This window comes from Athene cunicularia, assembly GCF_003259725.1.
Source record: "Athene cunicularia isolate RWA chromosome 1 unlocalized genomic scaffold, athCun1 chr1_part1, whole genome shotgun sequence".
Taxonomy (NCBI): domain Eukaryota; kingdom Metazoa; phylum Chordata; class Aves; order Strigiformes; family Strigidae; genus Athene; species Athene cunicularia.
This window is the reverse complement of record NW_020799091.1, coordinates 29303963-29313163: the sequence shown is the minus strand read 5'-3', so window position 1 is coordinate 29313163 and position 9201 is coordinate 29303963. Positions and strand designations below refer to the sequence as shown.

The 9201-nt window shown below is 44.0% G+C and overlaps 1 long non-coding RNA gene across 1 annotated transcript; it reads left to right on the top strand.

Moving 5' to 3' along the window:
- The first annotated feature begins 6465 nt into the window (after positions 1–6465).
- Positions 6466–9201, top strand: LOC113484479. The gene is made up of 2 exons (XR_003399235.1): positions 6466–7387; positions 7868–9201. It is a non-coding gene; the product is annotated as an uncharacterized LOC113484479 (long non-coding RNA).

Here is a 9201-nt window from a genome sequence, read left to right as displayed (position 1 = left end):
TCAAATTATTCTATTTGCAGAGCTATAATAGCACTGTTTTTCCTTAAAACAAATTAAAACACTTCTTTTAAAAAGCATCCTTTCCATTTAGTTTCTTTTTCTAGAGGATGGTGGATATTCCTTCTCCACACTGCTTCCTTGGGAAGGTGAATAGCTCCCTCAAGTGCCCCATTCAGTCCCTCATCTGATGGAAAAGTAGGGCTGCCACCTCCCTTGGGAATCCTTCTGTCTGTTCTGCAATTCAGACTGCTCCTTATGACCCAGCAGCTGGAATATGAATCAAAAACATAGCCCAGGAGAGCATTTACCATCCAAGCTTCAGACTTTCCCTCCCTCCTGTTTAAGTGTAATAAAAATGGGGAAAATGCTCATCCAAGAATCTGGAAGTTTGGAGAAAGTGAGTAGTAGGCAAAACCCCCTCAGAGTATGTTTAAAATAATCATTTAATTGCAATTAATTTTTCCGTGTCTCCTTTTGGAAGCTTTCATTCTGTGACATTACAGACATCAGTGGTGTAAGTATCCCACACTACAATCTAAACTTTCTCGGTCCAGTAGGAAATAAGTGGTAAAATAGATAGGACAAATAATCAGTACTGCTTAAAAAGCACCATTTGTCACATTGGAAGAGTATTCTTCATTTCAAGCTGAATTTACTAGAATGCCAATAACTCTTTTTCACAAAGACACCTTTTACCCAACAATCCTAGATGTTGCTCAGGGCCATGTCCTTACAGGTTTTGAATACTTCCAAGACTGGAGACTCCACAACCTTTGTGGGCAACCTGTGCCAGTGTTTGACCATCTGCACTGTAAAAAAGTCTTACGTTTAAACAGAATTTGCTGTGTTTCACTTTGTGCCCATTGCCTCTTGTCCTGTCTCTAGGCACTAATGAGAAGAGCCTGGCTCCACCTTCTTTACTCCTCCCATCAGACATTCATCCACATGGATAAGATCCCCTGAGTCTTCTCTTCTCCAGAATGAACAGTCCCAGCTCTGTAAACCTTTCCTTAAATGAGATATGCTCCAGTCCCTTCATCATCTTCATGGCCCTGCACTGGCCTCACTATAGTAAGCCCACATCTCTCCTGTACGGGGGGGGGCCCAGCACTGGACCAAACATTCTAGATGTGCCTCACCAGTGTTGAACAGAGAGGAAGGATCAGCTCCCTAGAACTGCTGGTGGCCCTCTGGATGGCAGCACAACCATCTCATTTATCATCTGCTCCTCCCAGGTTTGTGTCATCAGCAAACTTGCTAAGGGTGCACTCTGGCATCCAGGTCATTAACAAAGATGTTAAATAGCACTGGCCTCAGTATGGGCCTTTTGGCTGTACCACTAGTGACTGACTGGCCTCCAGCTGTACTCTGTGCCGCTGATCACAAATTCTTGTGCCCAGCTGTTCAGGCGATTTTGAATCTACCTCACTATCAACTTACCTAGCCTGCACTTCATCCCTTTCTCTATGAGAATGTTATGGGAGACAGCATTGAAAACCTTGCTAAAGTCGAGATAAGGAATACACACTGCCGTCCCCTTGTTCTCTGGGCTAGTCATTTCATTGTTTCACTGCAGAAGGCAACATTTGCTCCTGAGTGATTTCTCAACTGTGTCCTCTCCATTTTGGAGGGGGAAGAGTGCATAACAGCATGGGAACAGGCAATTCCACAGCAGTCAGTCTCAGAACCAGGAAGAGTTCCCTTATGTATTTCATTGACTGGTGTGTGTGTGTGGCCACAGAGGTTTAGGTGTGCTGTAGGGGAGTTTTCCTGGAGTAGCCACAGCTGTGTGCTGCGCTTGAGTACTGTTCAAATACCACAAACAAGGGGACAAGATATGTCTCTGCTTTTTCAATTGCTGCCTAGCAGCTGCAGCAACTTGGGGCATTTGATTTATTTTCATTATCATTCCCAAAGATAGTCTATTTGCTCAGCATGTGCATGTGAACGTCACTATGCATGAGGCAGGTGTATAATATTCAGAAAAGGCAGTTTCTGACAAAAATCTGACCCTAGAATGTGACCAGAAGCTCAGTCTTTAATTCAGTCAGGGTTTCAAATATTTGAAGACAAAAAAATGTAAAGAAGAAAGCAAGTGTCAAAATTTTACTGCTTCTGGCCTTAAACAGTTTGAACCCTTAGATTTGCTGAGATTAAAAATTCATCTGGGCAGCATTATGTTGAGTCACGCAGCATCATCTCATCTCAACTCTAGTCTTGAGGACAAAGACTCTCTTCACAGCCTACTCCATTCCTTTAGGGTGAACTTCTAATTCCTGAAGGTGCCCAGGAGAGTGGCACGCAGCCACAATGCTGCTTGGCCACTTCACCCTGGCCTGCAGGAGGTGTGGGACCCTGGCACGCAGGACCTGCAGGATGGCCACCTTCCCAGCAGGCTGGTGCTGCAAACAGAAGGGGCTCCATGGCTCGGACCTCCTACAAGATGCAGGCTGGGACCATCAAAACTGTTCCCTGCATCCCAGTCTCTATCTGTCAAATATTTCGTTAACTTTCCAGGCTATAATACATCTAAATGAAAACCAAGACAGTTCTGCTTATTCCAAGGAACAATTGCCATAAACTTAGTGTTAGCTCATGCTTGGGGCAGGGTGTATTGCCTGAAGCTGCTAGAAAGATCCAGACTTGGCTGACTCCCTACTAACCAGCCACCACCAAGTCCTGCATCTCCCACCCTTCTTGAAATGGGCAAAATACCTCAGAACAGTCAAGTAAGGACTTGCCTAAATTAAAAAAGGACATGAAGAAGTCACGAAGGCAGAGGAAAATGAACTCTGAAAATAGACAAGAGCCTCAAATAAAGTTGTGTCTCGTATTAATCTAATGGACAAGGTAATTCTGAAGGTTAAACACAAAGTCAACACCACTCCAGCAGGTTTGGGCTGATTTAACTCCCTCAGTGTGCATGTTATCTGGTGAGAATCTTTAAATGCAGAAGACTATAGATCTGGTATGAGAAGCTGTGCTAGCACTAATAATACTGATGAAAATGTGTAATTGCAGGCAGAGACTAGTAAAACCAGGATACTTCCAACCGACTTGCACTATTCAGAGCAATATAAATGGGTAGACGTGTAGGAAGCCATCTTAGCCTGTGTGAAGTATGCAAATCAGTGAGACAGCAAACAGATAATACAGGGCAATGCAACATAAATTGTATAAAAGGGGAGGGAAACCTCTCAGCTTTTGGACTGTTAGCTAATAGAAAATGATGTCATGTTCTTCCTGCCCTTGTTCTTGCTTGCATGCAACATGCCCATGCTCTGCTACCAGGCACACTACTTGAATGAGGGAAACCTGAGCCCAGCAGCCGTGCTGGCCAGGGGGGTACATGGCCAGAGAGAGCTGGCGGCAGAGGCAGAGTCCCAGGGCAGAGCCAGCTGCCCTCTGAGAAAGTCACAGCTTCCCACAGTGAAGGACAGCAGAGCAACATGAGCTGGGAAAGCAGGAGAGACTTCAGTAAAACATTTGGATAATGCCACCCAAATACAACACAGCTAAACACAAGGGTCATCCAGCTGTGGTTCCAGACTGCTCTTCTCCATTTTTTCTGCATTATTTTCTTTTTTCATCACAATGGTTCTCTCCCTTTAAATCCTCTGTAACTAGAGACTGCAGACTGGGTTTTTGAGAGCAGCAGTCTCAGGGGAATTGAAGGAACTTAGTATCTGCTGTCAAAGAGGCTGAAAATCTGAGGGAGGCAATGGACTTCTCTGCCAGCTAGGAACAAGGAAGCATTTTGAACAAGGAGGGATGTGCTTCAGGGGAGAAGCAAGATCTAATGCATGTCTGTTCTGCTAAACCAGATCAAGCTGAGGACTCCTCATTGCTCACCCTGATTATTTTATAGATCACCGCCTTTCTGTTTTGGACTGCTCTAACCAGTTTTCTCCAAGACGTATCTACTCTGGAGGAAGGCAACCCAAAGAAGGGTCAATGAGAACCTATTCCTGACTTTTAATTATGAGCTCAGACACAACCACGGAAGTCAAGCTGTCCTCAGCAACACCAGTCCTGGAAAACAAAGCTAGTCCAGGAATCAATAAATGCAGTTTCATCAGGAGGCTTCTCAGGAGCTGCTCAGCCCCGGGAGCATGAAGATGCACCTGTGCTACAGGCTTTGCCTGGAGGATGGGTACAAATCCACCCCCACAGCTAAGAACATTCCCTATGTCCCATAAAGGAGAGAGCTAAGGAATGGTGAGGGATTGCCTCACCACCAACAGCAAGGCAACAGTTCCTCACTGCAGTTAAACACAGAAAAACGGGGCTGAAGGGAATTTGGCAAGGTCTAATCCACCCCCTCTACCCTGTTCCTAAAGGCCTCTGCAGGGAAGACACAACAGCATCCCAGGCAAGCTGTCCTAGTTCTTTGCAGTCCTCACCATTAAAAGCCCTTCCTAGTGTCTAAGCGCAACCAGAGGTTACTGTTTAAGCCTGGTGTTGCTCATCCTATCTGCAACAAACATGGAGAGCAGGTTATTCCTTAACCCTCTTTCTAACAGCCTTTTGTAAACTTTGTCTGCCCTCAGCCATCTTTTCTCTAACCTAAACAGCTTCAGTGTTTTTCTGTGTCTCCTCCCAGGTCAGGTTTTCCATACCTTGGATCAGTCATACTGGCCTCCTCTTCATCCTCTCCAACTGACCTATACCTTTCCAGACATGCTGAAAACTGCCTGTGTTACTCCATTGAAGATACCGAGTAGAGCAATCTTTCTCTTTATTCATCCCTTGAAAATGTATTCCTTTTCCACAACAATACACCTAGTTATCTCCCTTCCCTCTTTTTCTGCAACTGCTGTCTGACTACTGGTTCCCTGGTGTTTGTTACTACAGTCCAGGTGAAACGCTTCACTTTTTGTCTCTCAAATTTCACCCTTTAATTTTGAATTTTGTTCTTCTCTTCAAATGCACATGCCGCCTCTCCCAGCTTTATGCCATCTATACATTTAATGAGCATATTCTCACATTACCAATGCTATTAAGGAAAACACCAGCTATAGTCAGACCCAGTACAGATCACAGTATGGTCTCGCTCCCTGGGTCCTTCCACACTGCAGTGAACTGCTATTTCTTGACTGTTGGCCTGCTTGGCTGCTAATGGCTTCATCAAACCAAGCTCTCCAGCTTGCATAAGAAAATATGACATTGGACAGTACCAGAAGCCTCACAAAACCTGAGCAACACGGTATCTACAGTTTCTCTTTTATCTACAAGACCTATTACTCTGCTATGGAAGGAAATTGGATGGTTTGACACAAGTCATCCAAGGCTATCAAAAGTCATGAGTGCTTATTTTCCAGCATGTTTCACTGTCATTCACATGCCATTAAGGCAGATCCAGGTTTCCCCTGAGCTGGAAGAACACTTGTTTAATGGCGCTGCCTCACAAGGCCCTGGACTGGCAAAGGTAGCAGCTCTTCAATGGGATGTCTTCTGTAAAGAGGATACACATCACAACTACTTAGAGCAGTTACCCATCAGCAAGGGAGACCAGTTGGGATTTTGTTTGGGACGGCACATCAGAACCAAAGGTGAGTGAGATGGTTTTAGCTTTACTTTTAAAAAAAGGAACAAGGAAGAGGTTGATAAACAAATGTAGGGTGTCTGTGAAATGCCTTGGCTTGTGAAGATGAATGTTAAATATGAAAGAAGAGTCATCTGCAATGAAAGCTGAAGAGGGCAGAAATATATAGCTAAAAGGAAGGGGCTGGGAAGAAGGCACCTCGTTCCTACTGTTGTCCCCATCACTCTGTGGGATATGTATGTTTTCCTCCCCCTTTATTCCAGTTGAACTGGAAAGAACTGGGCAGGAACTATGCATCCTCACCTGTGTGTTATGCTTAAGTAATACAGAGCTGTGATTGCAACTAGGACACCCAAGTAACTTCATCACAAAGATGGAATTAGTATGTGATGGTGAAGCCAAGCATATGAAAAAGGAGAGAGAAAACACCATCCAGGTTTGCAAAACTCAAGACACACACTGAGATGGGCAGGTCATATTCAAGCATGGGTCAGATGCTATAAAAATAAGCAATTCAGATCTCAAAGGCCCTGTCTGTGCCAAGCCCTAGGTCGGGGAATTTAGGTGATCATTTCCCCTTGAATCATTCAGCCTATGACTTCAAAACAAGTAGGCAGAACTTTTGTTTGGCAGACAAAAAGTTCCACAAGCATCCACACAGCCGCTTGCTCACTGTCCCTGTCCCCAGCAGGATAGGGGAAAGAACAGGAAACCAGAAGCAAGATGACTCATGGGTCAACATAGAGACAGTTCAGTAAGTGATGCAAAGGCAGTCACTCACCACCACCCACAAGCAAACCAATGCCCTTACAGTCATGGACCAAGTCAGTTTGGAAAACAAAATCCCCAATGTTATTGCTAAGCATGATGTCATATGGTCTGGGATCCCCCTCTGATCACTTAGGATCAGCTGTCCCCCCTCCCAGCCTACTCGCTAGGGGATGAAGAGTGACAAACGGGGAGACCCTCGACGCTGTGCAAGCACTGCCAAGCAATTGTCAAAAGAGTGTGTAATCAACACTCTTACAGAAATCCAAAGCACAGCACTATGGGGGCTGCTCTGAAGAATGTTAACTCCATCACAGCCCAGTACATCTTGGTAACAGCAATTTTAGATTAAAAAACCTTTTGCATAAAACAATGATAAATTAGGTACTACCTAAGGATAGGTATACAAGGATTCCCTAACCAGCAAATGATGCATTGGTTAGGAAAGTAGGGTTATGGCATTAATTGTATTAGAGGCAGCGTATGAAAACATTGCTTGACAGAGATCTGTGGTGGAAAAGCAATCAATCATCAAAGCAACACAGTGGATGTGTATAGGCAAGCTGCCAAGAAGCAGTGGAGAAGGCAAAGGACAAGTAAAAAGAGAGCAGTCTGCTTTAAACACACAGAACATGCAGTTAAGCAGCTCTAGGTGCAAGGACCTAACACCAGAAAACAGTAATACATGGTTGAAAACTTTGGGGTTTGGGGTTGTTGGTTATTTTGGGCATGAGAGGTTTGTCTTGTTTTCCTTTTGTAAAGGGTAGTATCAAGCTGTCAGGGAGACTGACAGAGCACTGTGCTTTACTGGCATTATTTTCCTTCCAAGAACACCAAGGACAGGAGCTGCTTTAAATCCATTTTCTTTGGAATTGTGCAATTTGGTGTTTCAAGGACCCTGTCTAATAGAGGGTCATGTCCACAATTGCTCTTAGAGGAAAGGAAATGGCAGGTGTCAGAGGTAATCATGTCTGATCACTGCAGACACCAGTCATGGGGCTGCTCCAAACCACAATAGACCTGCCATGGCAATGACAAGTTGAGGACATGCTGGGGAGACCAGGAGATTGAAGGGTATGTGTAGGGGTCTGGGCTGCATTAGATGGAAGCTAATGCAGAAAGCATGCAGACAGGAATACAAAGCTGATGGGAAAAGAACGTAGATAGAAACATACAGAGCCGAAGGAAAAGTCAGTGAAAAAGAATGTAGATGGGAAAGTACAGGGCCAAAGACAAAGTTAACAACAGATAGCAAAAAAAAATGAACACCTGTGGTCAGCAAAAGGAGTAGCAGCTGTGGTCAGAACAAAGATACGAGATAAAGAAGTTTTGGCAAGTTTGGGGCTTTATTTACGCAAATATAATTAACCAATGTAAATGCTTGTAGAAGCGCCTGAACAATGCATGCAGCCTATTAGAAACGGATAACCACATGTGTATGGAACATAGAATACTATAAATGTAACCAGAATCTGAGAATAAATGAACGACCTGATCATCATATTGGTGTTGTGTCATTCCTGTTCCCGCATGAGAAGATAAATACCCCAGCAGGCACGTTAGTCTTGTGACAGCAATGAGAGCACCATCCAGTAACTCACAGCTGCAAGTTTCACTAGATTTAGCTTTTCTTCTTTTTTTGTCCCTTCTAGTGTAAGGACAATTACTGCAAGCTGTTTAAGATCATAAATAGAAACACTGTGGCTTGCTTAACTTTGGGATCATAAATTAAAAGTGAATATAAGGAAAACATTAGAAGCATACCTGCTATTCCCCTGAACAAGTCAGATGATTAGTTCAGAGAAAAGGGGAAAGCAGCTAGTGAAGACTGAAAGTTGCTGGATTGCTGGCCAGGAAGCAGCTTTGGGTCTTCCATTAGCCACCAACTCTGCAAGGACCATGAATGCTGTCCACCTGCTCAGCCACAGTGAACAGACCCAGCTGAGCCGTAAGATCAGGTCACATCCAATACCTGGTATGGCTCTTCTTGGTGAAAAGATTTTACATTGCCTAGTGCAGGAAAGGTCAAAAGTGTAGTAAAAAAGAAGAGGAAAGAGCTTTCTTCTGCAAGCTCATAGGACTGAGTCCCAGGTCCTGGTTTTGTCCCTCAGGTATGGTGTTATTTTTCAATGAACACAAATCATTCTCTCAGCAGCCTAAACTTGCCAAGTGCTGAGTGCACAGCTTGCTCCCAAAGCTACCGACAGCTCTAGCAACCCACACCTTTTACAAGCTGCACTTAAAGGGATAACAAAGTTAGAAGTAGCAGAGAAGTACTGTTGCTGCACTATGCATATCACCTCTCCCAGGTGATGCTCAAAACAAGAGGCAATACTGGCTCCTTCCCCCAATATATCTTTTCTGTTTAAAAGGGCCACGAATAATGAGAACACTTACCATTAATACAGTGTACTCTGTACCACAGTGAACTGATAAACACTGTCCCAAATTCATATACATTAATATCAATTGCAATATATTTATACATACACATGCATAGACACGAATGCACACATATACACGAGCATATATATACATATAAAACTACTGGTGTGCTCTCAGAATCGGGGTGAGGTATACAAAAAAAACCACAAATAGCAGTTTCATGTTATTTGCAATGAAGTCTTTTATTCAAGCTGTACCCATTTAGATGTCTCATTTCCCTCCACATGTTGCCCCTCAACATTTGCAGAAATCAGCCATCATTGAGAAGGAACAGACTGGTGAAGATTTCAAGCAGCAGAAGAAGCTACAGCAGGAGACAGAAACTGTGGGAAACAGGAACACCAGTAGAGCCCCCTCACAGTGTTTTTTAACTTCAGTGTAGATGAAGACCAAACAAGATCATTTAGTCCAGAGCATGATACCAGTTCAGAAGAAAGAGGGGG